Below are 17537 nucleotides of genomic sequence, written 5' to 3'. Positions count from 1 at the left end.
TAAAGAATGTGGGATAGTGGTTTTGGCTAGATGAGTGTTTTCATGAAAGTTTGGTGGTGGGGGGCACATACTGAAGCTCAGACAAGCACTTGCCATGAATAAAACAAAGCAGAGACAGGCTCGCAATGTCTCTTCTGTGTGAAAGAGATTGCAGAAAAGAGAAAAGGGCATCCCTCACTAAGCTATGAAGTCTATTTTGAACTCTATCAAGGCAGGATAAGCTGCTTCTAGCAGCTCCTGCCCAGATGTGGCAACAGTACTCCATCATTGGCTGTACCTGACTTTTATTTAGGTAGAGAATTGCATCAGGAGTGAGATATCTACTGGAGTGGTAGAAGGATCCTACCATTTTTCCAGCGACCTTGGCAACGGATTTGATATGTGTGTTAATATTATGGTACATCATAATTATACTGGGTTAAACTTGTGTTTTACATAATGGAATGTGTTTGATGTTTTAATGAATAATTGAGCTAGAATTTAACAAATCACATATTTTTATCAGTTGTAATTTGAAAGTATTTTGCCTGTTTTATTTATTTTTTTATTTTTGACCAGACAGTCTGTGAGGAAAGAGAAAGAAAAGACTTTGTACTAAGAAAAAAAAGGTATGTGCCATATCCTGTGAACCCCCTCCTTATTTTCACCCTGAGTTGATGCACGTTGTGACTTTAGTTAAAAATACTTGTCACCTGTCAACAATTTTGATCGCATATCCAATTAACCTATCTCTGGCCAGGTATTTATTCCTCTTTCTCTCAAGTCATCCTTATCACTTTCTCCCATGTTTTCCTTGACCATCCATTATGAACCGACCCTGCTACCTCAACTGTTCTACATCTATTAACTCAAAAAATTCTTATCCATTCTTTCAACATAGCCATACCATTAACCCTGGCCAGTGAGGGTTGAGGACATGCATTGCATGGGGAGAAATGATATGAGAATAATAGATGTGCAATGTGCGTTTTAAAGACAAGTTTATATCTGGTGACCTTACAGGAAATTGAATCTTGATAGTATAGAGGGATGTGTACAGAACAGGAGACTTCAATGGAATGGTCACATTGAAAGAATAAGTCAATAGATGTAGAATAATTGAGGTAGAAGGTCCAGTCCACAGGGGAAGGTTAAGGAAAACATGGAAAGAAGTGATAAGAATGGGCTTGAGAGAAAAAGAGATAAATAAAGATTGGAGATAAGTTAAAAAATCAATTTTTTTAAAGTCGTCCAACACATGCCACATTTAAAATGGACACTATAATATCTAATATGATAATATCTAAAACACAAAAAATGTCACTTTAGAAAAAGCATGAAGTCACCTGATGAAAAGTGAAAGGAGATAAAAGAAATATTATTTCAGGCCAACAATAAATGTTTGAGATTCCAACCTAGAAAACAGAAACTCTTCCTCCTTTGTCAGAAACATCACTTATGGGAGCTCAGTGAATACTCGGTGGATGGCAGTGATCAGGCTGGTTTTGGTGTTGTCGGAGGTCATGTTGGTGATGTTCTCCACATATGACCAAACGAAGTAGTCCAGTGAGTTCAGGTCAGGGGAGGAGGCAGGCCAGTGAGAGAAGGGTACAAAGTCCTAGCATTCCTTCTGAAGCCAAGCCTGGGTCTCTTTGGACTTGTCAGCCTGCACCGTCCTGCTGCCACACTAGGGTTGGCCATCAGCACCTGATTGCACCAGAGGACCACCACTCTTCAGCACATCCAAGTACACTTTGGTGTTGATTTTAAAGTCGACTTCAAAAATGTGAGGTGGCATGATGTGGCTCTCACTTAAAACCACACCAAAGACCATAACTATGGCTGGAAACATTGTTTTCATCACCCTGGCCATGTTGCTGTTATTCGTGGCAATCCAACGATGCATTTTGAAGGTGCTGACAATGGTCCTGTTGTAATAACTAAGATTGGTAGATAGCACGAGTTGTGATATATAATCTATCCCGGATTAGGCCAGAATGTTGAAAATTGTAATTTTTGCTGTGCAGGTTGGTTAGTGCAAAAAGAGTTCAAAAGATTATGATTGTAGCTAGAGTCGACGATGTCACCTGAAATGTCATTCGGTTTGTGTGAAAGAAAACGTGGAAAGAAAGAAGGAGAGCATAAAAGAAAGAAAGATATTTTTTTGCTCGCATGCAAGTGCAGTTTGGCTTCCGATTTTGTGCGAAATAGACATGTTAGGTCAGATGCAAAAATGCATCGTTGAAGAAAGAAACACAAAAAAGAAGTGAGAACAATGTGATGGCTCCCCCCCCTCCAGTTCACTTATAGATGAATAAAGTAATCCATGCCAGAAAAAAAAATCAAGCAGAAATATACCCGGTGAACCAAGTGCAAGAGAGATTTAAACTTAAAGAGATGATTAGAAACTTAAAATGATCTCTGGGTTGGAATATATGAGATAGCAAGTGAATGTCTGACATCTGGTAGGATACTCCATCCCCATCGAAAATAAAATAAAAAAAAATTGAAAAAAAACAAAAGAAACAAGTGAAGCATTCATGATCCCCCATGAGTGCACAGTGAACGACACATAAAAAACTTTTCAGATAGTTTTTTAAAAACCCAAGGCATTAATTTTTTTGATAAGCACAAAAGTGTCAATTTTAGCCATTTTAACCTGAAAGGCCTCCCTAGGGGAACAACAAGAATTTTCCCGGAAAATTCGTTCTGTCGCTTTTTTACTCATATCATGTTTAATGTTTGTGCAAAATTTCAAAAAATTTCAAGACGTAGTTATTGAGAAAAGTGCGGACAGACAAACAAACAAACGGACAAGGGTGAATTTACAGTTCCACCCTCCTTTTGTTTTAATAGACATATCTTATTTTAGGGATGTTCAACTTAGTTTATTTGCATTTTTGACTTTTTTTGGTGAAGATTGGTGATTTGTATTTGGATTCTTTGGACTACTATTCTTATCTTGAGTGTTTTTTTTCACAATGTTTTGATCAATGTAATCTTTGACCTTCTTCAGGTGTATCTTGTTGAACTCAGGAATCTTTCTGTCAAACTCAAGAATCTACATGGAATTGTAACTGACAATAATTCCACTTCATCAACTCTTATCCTTAAGCGGCTTTGAACTTTGATAAGTGGTGACTCATCAGTAAAAAAAAACAACTACAATTTTAAGAACATAAAAGCCAAACAAACGAAGCATTCTTTTTAAATAAAGTATTTATTTCAAACTTTTTCTCTTTTTAAAAATCTTAGTCTAAAAGGCCTTATTTCTAAAAAAACTTACCACCATAAAAGGCCTTATTTTTAAAAAACTTATCATAAAAGCCTTATTTCTAAAAAAACTTATCATAAGAGGCCTTATTTTTTAAAAACACTAATCATCATAAAAGTCCTTATTCATAAAAATAAACATGAAGCGAAAGTTGAAAAAAATCAAAAGTCAAATTGTATTAACAATTCCTCAAAACACGATGACGTCAACTCTATCTTTTCTCTTTTTCTCTCTTATCAGGTGTATCTTGTTAAACTCTGAGAATCTTTCTGTCAAACTTGGAATTTCAAACAGAACCCATTACTTAACCCACGCAGGGGGGGGGTAACATGCTCTCGTTCTGTCATTCATGATTGAGTAGAATTCACAATTGTATTCTGAATATCACCTGAAGTATAATTCATAATTGTATTCTGAATATCACTAAGGATTGAACCTTCAACCTCCAGAAGACTGTCACTTACAATTAAATTTTACCAAGTATGTCACAAGCCTTTGTGGACGGAGTTCGACAAGATACACCTAAAGAAAGTTGGAGGTTACATCGGCTGAAACATTGTGAAAATAACACTCAAATTGAGAATAGTAATCCAACGAATCCAAATAATACGAATTAGTTTATTTGTGTTTGAAATAGTATCTACCTACCAAGGGTTGAACCGACTCCATCCATTCTCATGACGGTGTCTCTAACGAAGGCTGATGACTCAATAATTGGATGATCTCTAGCTGCTCACTGTTTCAACAATGAACTCTGTAGAAACAGGCCAGGTTGGTTTCCATGTCAGTTTTAATTGTCATCAACCAGTTCTTCATCATCCACCACATTGTTTTTTTCAAGATTGTTGGGAAGTGGGGACAATTGTTTCATAGACTGATTCTCCTGGTTGATGATAAAAGGTATGAGTCAACCACTGAGTGGTCTTGTGAGAATGACTTGTTGGAGGGAGTTGATTTGATTGTAAGCATCTCTATAAAAGGTTCTAGCATCTCTATAAAAGTATTGCTCTTTCGTTTCAGTAACTTTTATATAGACTCTTTCGTTCCGGTTTCTTGATCTAACTTTTGTATGCACTCACGCATGCGCATAGCAATCTATTAATAAAGCGGGACACCATTATTCAGTTCCTTTCTTACCAACCAGATACACGTGTTCCAAGTTTCATCATTACACATCCATGCACAACACAGCATGACATGGTGCCAAGCGGTATTATCAACAACACATAATCTTATAACGTCATGGACAAAAAAAGGGGGGAAAAAAAGTGTAAAGCAGTGAGTAAAAAAAAAAAAAAAAAAAAAAGCGATTTTTTTCTCTTCCCTTGCTGCATGCTGAACGAATTACCGCACATTCGTTTTTTTTTTTTAATTTCTTTTTTTTCCTAACCTCCCACGCCACACAGATTGTCTGTACTTTTTTCACACTTTCATATCATAGTGTCCACAGTTTTGTTGCAAGTCCCTAGTTTTGATTGGGGCTCAACATGTATTGGCGAATCGTTCAAACTATTTCAACAACGAATGGAACTTTATTTCACCATCAAAGCTACGAAACACGAGGATAAAGTCCCTCTAATTCTTCTCACAACTGGCAGAGAAGGTTTACGCCGCTATAACAGTTGGTCGATGTCAGATGATGATTGCAAGGATCCACAAATGATATTCGCTGCATTTTTGGAGCAGCTAGAACCGGCAACAAATCACAGCGTTTGTAGACTGGAACTCAGAAAATACTAGCAGAAACCAAATGAAACAGCAGACATCTTCATCAACAGATGTCGACTGTTGGCAAAGAAATGTGATTTCAGTGCCGACGAATTAAACGAATGTCTCGTAGAGTTACTAATTGCAAGCACACCCATACCCGAACTGCAAAAGGAACTGTTAAACAAACCGAAGGGTTACAGAATTGAGGAAGCTGTTAGATTAGCCGGTTCACACGAGGCATCAGCAGTTTATGTCAACCAGCTCTACCAGTTACAGGGATTACCACAGATAGCTGCAATAAACTGTGGTACACACCAATAGCAAGGGATTGACCAAAAACACGGACAAACTTGCAAAAATTGCGGATGCAGTCACTGTTTTGGCAAAGAATACTGTCCTGCCAAAAATGACATATGCCACACATGCGGCAAAACAGGCCACTGGGCTACAGTTTGCATCTTAGGAAAGCACAAAACCAAGAGACAACAAGGAAGGCCCTGGCATAACAGTCATAACCAACAATGGGAGTTTGGCAGGAAAATAAACAGCCTCACCAAACATGATGACCAAGCCATGACTGACATAGAACCTCACCTTTAGCTCCATCACAACTAACAGCAGAAAATCAGCAAACATGAAATATCCTCGAAATGAGGCATTTGTCGATCTAAGCATCAAGCTGAAGGACCACCCAGACACTCATACCTTCAACCTGAAGGTAGATACAGGGGCACAAGCAAATACATTGCCTATCCACATATTCTGCAACATGTACCCCAGCAGTATAGACAAAGCTGGAAACCCAATGCCCGGATCACTCACCTCAACACAATGTCTACTAACAGTCTACAACAATACCAGAATAAACTGTTATGGCACCACAACTATTAGGTGCAAGTATAAAAACTCCCCATGGCTGGATACCTAATTCTATGTGGTTGATGTACCAGGAGCAGCCATATTGGGCATGCCAACATCAGTAGCTCTTAGGGAGTGACAATGAACTGTGCTATCTCAGCCCAGCACCAACCCATCAATAGTGTAGCTGACCTAATGCATCTCTACCCTGACAGATTCGACCGTATTGGTGAATTTTGGAACACTCACAAGCTTGTTGTCAACTCCAATGTACCATGCTACATAGACCCACCGAGAAGGATACCTATAGTCATGCACGGAAAAATCAAATCGGAACTTGACAAGATGGAATTGCAAGGAGTCATTTGCCGCATCAACGAACCCACAAACTGAGTAAGATCTCTCACTTATGTCACCAAACGTGACAACACAATTAGGGTTTGCTTAGACCCATGAGCACTAAACAAAGCTCTCATACGGCCATACCACCAAATTCCGACTGTTGAAGAGCTCAAACACACCGATTTGCAGGAGCAAAATTCTTCTTAAAGTTGGATGCTAAGTCTGGGTACTAGTCTATAAAGCTCGACCCTGAAAGCCAACCACTAACAACTTTCCAAACGCCATTTGGAAGATATTGTTTTGAACGACTGCCATTCGGTTTGTGTGTCAGTCAGGACATCTACCAACTCGAGATGGACAGAATACTCGAGAAATGCACTGGTGCTTGTGGCATAGCTGATGATATCACCATATATGGGTCGACAGAGCAGGAACATGATGAAAACCTAAGACGTTATTGGAGGTCACTACCGAAGAAGGCCTTACTTATACTCGGAGAAGTGCAAGATCAAACGCCAAGAAATAATCTTCTTCGGAAACCTGTACACACACACTGGATTAAAACCAGATCCGGCGAAGGTACATGACTTACAGAAGATGCCTGAACTGCATAACAAAACGGAACTACAACAATTCTTGGGTATGATGACATCTCGTTTTGTTAAGGACTTCAGCTGCAAGACTGTAGTGTTGCGTGACCTATTATGCAAGAACTCTGCTTTCCAGTGGGAACCAAACCATCAGGAAGCTTTCAAAAAAATAAAAAGTGAAGTATCTGAAACGTCCCTGCTTCACTATTCCAACCCCAAAAACCAATATACATGCACTGTGATGCAAGTTTACATGGAATCGGTGCAGCTCTGCTACACCCAGATGAGGATGGCAATCACAGACAGAACAGAGATACGCATGTATCGAACGTGAGCTACTGGCCATCGTATTTGGCACACAGAAGTTCCACACATACTTTTATGGCTACCATTTCCAAGTCGTCACCAACCACAAACCCCTCACTATGATCATCGACAAACCGCTCACCTCAGCCCTGACACGTCTGCAAAGAATGTTAATAAAACTCCAAGGATACAACTTCAGGCTCACATATAAGGGATCTGACAACATCTTGGCTGATGGACTATCGCGCCTACCACCACCTTGTAATGCGGACCCTATCGAGCTTGGTGCTCGGGTTGATACAGTTCATTTTTCCACTGATCGCATCGAACAGCTGAGACAGTGTACAACAGCGAGATCCTCTGCTTAACTAGCTGAGAAATACCATCATTACGGGATGGCCAGAGACAATCAAGCAGCTGCCCACTGACATCAGAGTGTTCTGGGATCTAAGAGATCAGCTCTCAATTGATGATGGTCTTATCCTCAAAGGACAACAAATTGTCATCCCCCAGACACTTCAAAAGGACATACTAGAACAACTTCATGCTGCTCATTTACGACAGGAGAAAACAAAACTCCTTGCCAAGGACACTGTTTATTGGGTAAACATAAACAAAGACATCAAACAGTTCACAAAGTCATGCAGTATCTGTCAACAGCATCAGCCCTCCCAAATACAAGTGCCACTTATGCAACATGATATCCCAACAAAACCATGCGACGTAGTTGACACAGACCTGTTTGATCTCCATGGAAGTCAATGGTTGATCATAGCTAACTATTACTCAAAGTATCCTATAGTCAAACGCCTACCTGATCACTCACCAAGCAGTGTCATAGTGAACATTACATGCAAAATCTTCTCAGAGTTTGGCATACCATCAAAGATAGTCAGCGATAATGGACCACACTTTTCAAGTCATCTCTACCGCAAATTCGCCAAATAATGGGGTTTCCATCATGAGACCACAACACCCCGGAGACCACAAGGGAATGGCTTCATAGAACATCAAATAAGGACTATCAAGACCATTCTCAAGAAAGCCAAACAGTCGGGAACAACTTCTGAGATTGCACTGGCGCTGCACCCCAATTTCAAGTGTCATACCAAGCCCTGCACAACTACTCATGGGTAGATGAATCCAGTCTCCACTGATCACCAAAATCAGAAATGACAACCATGATTAGGATCTGATATACAGCGCATTCCAACGTCAGCAGAACCAAAAGAGGTATTTTGACCGACATACACTCAAGGAAGATCTACCAGCCCTATACCATGGCCAACGGGTAAGGGTACAGAATCCCGCGTCTGGAAGCTGGGACCCAGCGACTGTAACATCCCAGGCAGATGGTCACCACTCCTATCTCTTGAAGAGTGTCAATGGGCATGTGCTGCGAAGAAACTGACAACACATAAGTATTCCAGTGATGCCTACCCAACAAATGTTGCAAAACCTCCCCAACACAGCTCCACAAAAATGTACAACGTCTGTGGATCCACTTGTGTGTGCAGCCCCAAACATGCCAAATGACACTCAAAAATGTACCCGTAGTGGTAGGGTGGTACGACCACCATCAAAAATGAACTTATGATGAGCACACACCATAACCTCCCAGCAAGCATCTCATGGGGCAGAATAATCACCTGCTTCGCTGCAGCTGTTCAGGCAGTCTACCCTGAACCAGCTTTTCCATTTTCTTTGTTTTGTTTTACATGCCTAAGTCATCTTTGTTTTCAGAGAAAAGGAGATGTAATGATATCGTTGCTCTTTCGTTTTAGTAACTTGTGAGAATGACTTGTTGGAGGGAGTTGATTTGATTGTAAGCATCTCTATAAAAGGTTCTAGCATCTCTCTAAAAGTATTGCTCTTTCGTTTCAGTAACTTTTATATAGACTCTTTTGTCCCGGTTTCTTGATCTAACTTTTGTATGCACTCACGCATGCGCATAGCAATCTATTAATAAAGCGGGACACCATTATTCAGTTCCTTTCTTGCCAACTAGACACACATGTTCCAAGTCTCATTATTACACATCCATGCACAACACAGCACAACACTATAAAAGGTTGAAGCCATCAATAGGTCATAACACCATCTTTAAGTTTCAAATAGCATTATTACTAGGGCTATGACAACAGAATATTCGTATTGTTTTGACTCTCGAGTATATATCCGACACAGTCAGACACAGTTAATCAATCGAGAACCACATCACTCTATATAAAAGCATATAAGATATCAATGAGTACACACTCGAAAGTCAAAACAATGAAAAGAATATGCTGTTGTTCTAGCCATAATTATTACCAATAGATTTTTCCTTTTTTATCCATTACACCACAGACCTTTGCAGACCGAGTTCAACAAGATACACCTGCAGATGGTTGGAGGTTACATTGTCTGAAACATTGTGAGAATTACACTCAAGATGTGTTTGAAATAGTATTTACCTAAGGTCGAATAAACTGGCTCTATCCATTCTTGCCACTGTGTTTCTCACAAAGTCTGATCAACTCAATGATTGGATTATCTCTAGATGCTCACTGTTTCAACAACAAACTGCAGAAACAGAAACCTAGGTTGCGTTCCATGTCAGTTTTGTCATCAGCTAGTTTTTTATTGTGAACCACATCGCTTTTTCCAAGCTTGTTGGGGAGTGGGGACAATTGCTTCATACAAACTCAAACAGACAAACTCTCCTGGTTGATGGTAAAAGGCGTGAACCAACCACTGAATGGATTTATTGGAGGGAGCTGATTTGATTGTAAGCTTTCTAAGCATCTCTATAAAATGTACTATCCATAAATAGGTCACAACACCATCCTTAAGTTTCAAATAGTATTTTTTAAAATACTTTTACTTTTTTTTTTATCAGTTACGCCATGAACATTTGCAGAACTGAGTTCGACAAGATACACCTGAAGAAGGTTGGAGGTTACATTATGCAAAACATTATGAAAATAACACTCAAGATGTGTTTGAAATAGCATTTACCTCGGCTGGATTGAACTGGCTCTATCCCTTCTCACCACTGCGTCTCTCATGAAGTCTGACCATCATCCACCACATCGCTTTTTCCAAGTTTGTTGCACAAGGGAGAGAGAGCGCCAGAAAAAAAAAAATCTATATATATATTTATTTTCACAAGTGACGGCACGGTCCTTAACAAATTCGTCCACGCAATTCCGAATACTACCACCGAATCGACATGCCACACCACAAACAATATCATTGAATCGACACATATGTTCCCAAGCAGCACCGAACAATCTCGACGAATCGACATACCACGATACGAAATGCAATAACATGAGACACGTTATCAAAGCAGTGTATTTCAACCGCCGAATCACTTACTGACTTGTTTTTCATAGCCGCTGGGCGAAACTAAATCATCGCTTTGGGGTAAGATGGGTGTAGTTCATTAGTAGATTTGATTTGTAATTGAAAGGTTCCGGGTTCGCTTTTCACCGCAGGTAGGCCCGACTCATACGTTTGTGAGCTCCCGGGCATGCTCGGAATAGCTGGGACAATTGCTTTATAGACTAATTATCCTGGTTGATGGTGAAAGGCATGAGCCAACCACTGAGTGGTCTTGTGAGAATGACTTGTTTGATTGTAAGCTTTCTAAGCATCTCTATAAAAGGTTCTAGCCATCAATAGGTCACAACACCATCTTTAAGTTTCAAGTAACATTTTTACCAATAGATTTTTACTTTCTTTTCTTCTTTTAAAGAAAGGGATGCAGTTTAACTCAGAATAAAGATAAATTAATTTTTTTTTTCTTGTCTCCGAGAAAAGTATGTTGTTTAATGTAAAATGAAACACTAAAAGTTAGAAACTAAAAAGGCAGTACTTATGCAGGGTTTCCAATAGATTTGACTTGATTTTGGGCAGTATTCACCTATGATAGGTTAAGCTGGATCCTTCCATAGAATACACAGCAACCTTAATGAATGCAGACCATATACGATGGTTTACAGTAAGATAGTTATGGGCAGCCAGTCCTGAAACTGACGGCGAACATCGTAAATCAGACATAGGTTTAACATCAGCTTCCAACAGATAAAAGAGTGGTGTGAAAAACGATGTTTCAAATAACATATTTTTCAAATAGACTTTTCTTTTTGGAAAAGCATGCTGTTTAATTTGGAACAGAGACAAATTTATTATTTATTTTTTGGGGGGTGGGGGAGAGGCCGGAAGGTTTAATTCCTGGAAAAACGTAACTTAAAATGAAAAACTAAAGATTAGAAACTAAAAAGGTGGTACTTGTGCAGGGTTTCCAACAGACGAAAGAGGGGCGATGAAAAACAAATAGACAATAAATTAGTTACTTTGGTAGCTGTTGTTTAATCTGGACAGTATAGAGGGATGTGTGCAGAAAGGAGACTTTAATGGTATGGTCACATTGAAAGAATGAGTCAGTAGATATAGAATGATCAAGGTAGATGGTCAAATTTCAAGATGCTGGTGTGCCTCAAAGATCCATCCTGGGTCTTTCTTTCTTATCTTCATCAATAATCTCCCAAATCACATTTTAAGTTCATTTATTGACATATATGCAGGCGACACTACCATCTATGGCAGTACCGCAAAGGCCATATTCATCATAAGTTACTGTTACCAAAGGCAATAAAAGTTACAGTACTTATGATGATGAATATGGACCGTGCTATTCTTTAGATAAGATATTCAAGTTCAATTTTCATGGTACCTTTTGTTTATTGAATTGTTAGGTGAAAGTACAGAATAGTTACAAAACGTAAATTTTTGGAATGCGATATTTTTGTTTTGTCACAGGTACGTACATGATACAGATTATTCTTTATTTTTGTTTTTTTTTTAATATAGGAAGAATTCTGGACAAGAACATAATATTTCAACACAGTCGATACTCTGCGAAAGTATCAAAAACACAAGTGCATGCTTGTTTTAACAAAACTTTATAACAATATTTCTCACCAATGTAAAACAAATCAAATAAATAACTGGATTCCACTAATCATTATTATTACTATTATTATTATTATTTTATTATTATTATTATTATTTTATCATCATTATTATATACTAATAACTCACCGTTTATCAAGGTTTAAAGAAAACTCTACATGGTTCTACAGACAAATTTATCTATAGTTGACCTTTGACAACAAAATATTTTCATTTACTAGCCAAACCCACGTGATTTTTGGAATATGACATCTTTGTTCCGTGATGAGTACATACATCATAAAGATTTTTCTGTATTTTTTTTTTAATTTTTAAAAACATGTAATTCTAAATATGCACCAAATTTTATGTTGAGACTTGAATGTATTAACATTCAAATTTCTTCAGATAATTTTTTTTTTAAATAGCCTTTGTTAAAAAAAAAAAAAAGAATATATTGTCCTATTAAACTTTTATTATTTAAATAATTAGACTTTGCTCGTTTTATTTAAAAAAAAATTTAAAAAAAGTAAACATTGAAAAAGCATTTTTCACTCAGTAATGAGCTTTGGAAGATTGTAAAAAAAACAAAACAAAAAAACCCCTAAAAAACTCAACACAACCTCCAAAAGATAAGCGTTTTATTATTTCTAGTCGCCACTTTGAAAAATCACTCACAAATGCGACTGTTTAACTCGCAACGTAAAGCCTTGCTCTAAGATAAGGATTAATGAGATTCTCAGTTGTCAATGAACATCTTTGAGGAGATAGGAAACAATGACTTAAATGGCTCAAAATTTGATTGTTAAAGTGGGCGGGGTCAACAAGAAACTTAACATACGATTTAAAAACGACCATAATGGACTCTCTTCTACCGAACTGTCGTTAAAATAATAATAATAATAATAGTAATAATAATAATAATAATAATAATAATAATTAGAAAAGCGTTACTTATGCAGAATACGGATCGTGCTATTTTTTTAGATAGAATTTTAAAGTTAAATTCAATACATGGTTAGCTGAAAGTATATAATGATTATAAAACGCCCTCCCTTTCCAATGTTAAGAATGAGTTTCTAAATAATAACGTTATTATTTCAGCATGGTCCGTATCCTGCATAAATACTAAAAAGGCAAGTGTATGCTGGTTTTAACAAATCTTCATAACAATCTGTACAATACATGAAGTATAAAGCTGTTGAATTTTCACTATCCTACCAATTATTTTTTTAATGCTAATGACTCATGAGTTATCAAGTTTCAAAGGACTCTCTAAGATAAGGGTTGTAACGAAACGATCGGGCACGCGTTTTTTAGTTGCAGCCGGATCCAGCCCTTATTGAAGTACGTCGGGGTAACAGCTCGCATCGATGCCAAGTGTCTGCTCGATCTCAACGAAGGATTTTTTGTCTACAACATGGAGCTGCCGTTCCCCAGGGAGGAAAGAATGATTTTCCTGGCAATCCTAGCTGTAGCGCGTATGGTGATCTGGATCACGCGCCTCAAGTTGGTCCGCGAAGGGACATCTGTTCTGGATCAGGATCTGATCGTTTACTTTAAACATTTGCTTAAAGTAAAGATCAGATGCGATTGGAGGAGGTTGCCTAGAGTGGAATTTGACAAGAGGTGGGTGCACAGCACTAGTCTGTGCATCCGTCGAGGAGCCAAGTTTCAATACGTGTTCCCTCCTTAAGCATGGCACGGGCGGTGCTGGGTCCTTCGGAACCCATCCCGCCTAGTTTTAGCATAGTTCAGTAAAGGGACTCTTGACTGGTGGTACAAAAGAGATCCCGCTCCTGATATTATTTTTTGGTGCTAGAGAACCCCTGAGTCTACCCACTCCCCTTTATCACATATTTGTTTTGGATAAATCCCGATCCTCTCCCACCACTCAGAGGTAACCGACCGACCTCTCCACCCACTGCTTTGTTTTCTCCCACTCCTAGTAAGGCTTCTCCCCCCCCCCTTAGGGATTGTCCTGCTTGTTTTCGGTTCCCCGGAAAACAGTGAGGGATCTAGCCGCTAGAATAGTACAGGGGGGTGAATACTAACAACCCAGTAGGATTTATATTTTATGTTTGAATTGAACTTTTTTCATTAGCTTTCCCCACTCCACGAGCTTATACACTCTTAATTCAAAATCTTTATTTTACCAATGAAATTGGACTTTTTTGTCACCTCACAAATGCACATACACACATTATATTTGTTTAAGAAAAAAAAAAAAAAAAAAAATGCATACACATACATACAGATAAGCCTTTACAAATTGTATATATGTTTTTTATTCTCAACGCTTGGGATTTACTAGTTAGATTAAGATCCATAGAGTGAATGAGGTATTATGGTAAATGTTGCCAGTCAAGAGTAAGACTCCAAGCTATCATTGTTTTCCTAGTCACAAAGACCCTGTACCCTTCCCCTCCCCAATTTCTTATAGGGCCTTGTGCCTAATTTTGTTGTTTTGAAATTTTTGGTTGTACTTTTTTTTTATTTTTTATTTTTTCTTTAAACAATAAAATATATAAATAAGATAAGGGTTGTAAGATTGTAAGTTATCAACGAACATCTTTGAGATGATTGGAAACAATGGCTTAAATGGTCAGAATTTGATTGTTAATGTGGACGGGTCAACAAGAAACTATTAATATTCGATTTAAAAACGACCATGATATACTCTCCTCTACTGGACTATTGTAAAAGAAAAAAATTAAACTAAAAATGTGTTGTTTATGCAGAATATGGACCATGATATTTCTTTTTTTTTTTTTTTTTTTTTATAAGATTTTCAATTTCAATTCACTAAATTGTTAGGTGAAAGTACAGAATAGTTACAAAACGCCCTCTCCAATCCCATGTTAAGAATGGGTTTCTAAATAATAACATTATTATTTCAGTACGGTCCGTATCTTGCATAAGAACCAAAAAGACAAATGCATGCTGGTTTTTAGCAAAAATATTTATAACAATCTGTACAACAAATAAAGTTGTGGAATTATTTATTTATTTATTTTCAATGTTCCTATTTACAATGCCTCCCCACGGGACAGAGTTAGACACCAGGGTCGTTTTTTAATGTGGAGAAAAGGAACAAAAATAAAAATTGTCTCAGTCGTGAAGGATTTCTCCTCCACTGACAGAGAACAAGAAATCGAAGTACAGCATCTGAAGAACAGATACTACACTTTGATCTTTGTATTTATTTGCTTCCCCACTGAGCAAATTAGGCACAAGGCCGTTTTTTAATGTGGAGAGAGAGGGAGGGGGGAGGGAAAGGGGGATCCAGCTCCTGAGAGGTGGGAAATGGGAGCTGGATAGTAACTGTGGTCGTAGGGTGATCCCTACCTTGACCAAGTTCAGATATGTGGGGTTACCCCCACATATGGTCTTTGCTAGTCATAGCTGGTCTTTGCTAGTCTTAGCTTTGCAGCATCTGCCGGAACAGATGGTATTTATTTGCTCCCCCACCGAGCAAATTAGGCACAAGGCCGATTTTTAATGTGAGGAGTGAAGGGAGGGGGAAGGGAAAAAGGGGACCAGCTCCCGAGAGATGGGAAATGGGAGCTGGTTAAAGGTCAGGCATGTGGGGTCGCCCCCACATCTGGTCTTTGCTAGTCATAGCTTGTAGTATCTGCCGGAACAGATGGTATTTATTTGCTCCCCCACCGAGCAAATTAGGCACAAGGCCAATTTTTAATGTGAGGAGTGAAGGGAGGGGGAAGGGAAAAGGGGACCAGCTCCCGAGAGGTGGGAAATGGGAGCTGGTTAAAGGTCAGGCATGTGGGGTCGCCCCCACATCTGGTCTTTGCTAGTCATAGCTTGTAGTATCTGCCGGAACAGATGGTATTTATTTGCTCCCCCACCGAGCAAATTAGGCACAAGGCCAATTTTTAATGTGAGGAGTGAAGGGAGGGGGAAGGGAAAAGGGGACCAGCTCCCGAGAGGTGGGAAATGGGAGCTGGTTAAAGGTCAGGCATGTGGGGTTGCCCCCACATCTGGTCTTTGCTAGTCATAGCTAGTCCTAGCTAGTCATAGCTTGCAGTATCTGCCGGAACAGATACTACACTTTGATCTTGTCCCGAAGGCTATTTATTTTTAATGTTAATGACTTATGAGTTATCAAGCCTCAAAAGACACTTTAAGATAAAGGTTAGTGATATTGTAAATTTTCAATGAACAGCATCTACAAGACGATTGGAAACATTAGCTTAAATGGTCAGAATCTGATTGTTAAAGTGGGCGGGTCGACAAGAATTTAACATTAGATTTCAAAATTTTAACATTAGATTTCTACTGGACTATGATAAAACAAAACAAAACAAAAAAAAAAAACTAAATTAAAAAGGTGTGCTTTATGCAGACTACAAACTATAATATTTTTTAGATAGTATTTTCAAGTTAAATTCAATTTTTATGGTACCTTTTATTTATTAAATTGTTAGGTGAAAGTACAGAATAGTTACAAAACGCTCTCCCCTACTAATATTATGAATGGGTTTCTAAATAACAGTGTTAACATTGGATTCTTGTTTAGAATTTCCCCTATATTAAAAAACAAAAATAAAGAAATATCTGTATGTATGCACCAGTGACGAAATGAAAATATTGTATTCCAAAAACATCTAAATTGATCAAGCAGTTTTATTTAAAAAAAAAAAAATTCAAATTTTATGAGTAACCGAAGAAAGACTGTCTTGCCCCTTATTTTAAAAACAAGGTAAAAAAAAGCAAAGGAAGATATCTCAATATGATTTAAACTTGTGAGATTTTTTGTTGCAATGCTTACGAATTCCCATTAATCACTTCATAATTTTCTTTACAAAAAGAAAATGTAATTACATAATTTTTGGAATATGTTATTTTTGTTTGGTCATGGATACGTACATCATACATATTTTCCTTTATTTTTGTTTTTTTAATATAGGAAGAAATCTGTACAAGAACATAATATTTCAGGAAAGTATATAATAGTTATAAAACGCTCTCCCTTTCCCATGTTAAGAATGAATTTCTAAATAATAACGTTATTATTTCAGCATGGTCCGTATCCTGCATAAATACTAAAAAGGCAAGTGTATGCTGGTTTTAACAAATCTTCATAACAATCTGTACAATACATCAAATATAAAATTGTTGAATTTTCACTATCCTACCAATTATTTTTTTAATGCTAATGACTCATGAGTTATCAAGTTTCAAACGACACAGTTGTAAGATTATCAACCGACATCTTTGAGATGATTGGAAATAATAGCTTAATTGGTCAGAATTTGATTGTTAAAGGGGGCGGGTCGACAAGAAACTTAATATTCTATATAAAAATGGCTACGATGTACTCAGTAAAATTATTTTCATGGGGACTTTTCTGAAATTTACATGCAATTTTTATCAAAGTATCTTTTGAACATTAAAACTAACGGAATGAACTTGTTTAAACGTGAAACTTTAAGCAGAAACATTTGCATGCCAAACAACACAGAAGGCATATTGAACTAATCGTGAGTTAATATTAGAACTGCACGCCTGTGGAATTG

At 37.8% G+C, this 17537-nt stretch overlaps 1 protein-coding gene across 4 annotated transcripts in view; it reads right to left on the bottom strand.

Moving 5' to 3' along the window:
• The window catches only part of LOC145263717 (dual specificity protein phosphatase 19-like), a 64911-nt gene that overhangs the window by 14623 nt on the left and 32751 nt on the right, over positions 1 to 17537 (bottom strand). Inside the window, exon 2 of one of the 4 annotated variants that reach the window (XM_080120679.1) lies at positions 10060 to 10136. The exons of the other annotated variants lie outside the window; for them this stretch is intronic. The gene's annotated coding sequence lies outside the window, so the exon portion shown is untranslated. The remainder of the gene's footprint in view (positions 1 to 10059; positions 10137 to 17537) is intronic. 4 annotated transcript variants of the gene reach the window in all.

The sequence above is a fragment of the Euprymna scolopes genome, chromosome 39, assembly GCF_053919585.1.
Source record: "Euprymna scolopes isolate OS-2025 chromosome 39, ASM5391958v1, whole genome shotgun sequence".
In the NCBI taxonomy this organism is placed as follows: Eukaryota; Metazoa; Mollusca; class Cephalopoda; order Sepiida; family Sepiolidae; genus Euprymna; species Euprymna scolopes.
This window is presented reverse-complemented; position numbering and strand designations above follow the sequence as displayed.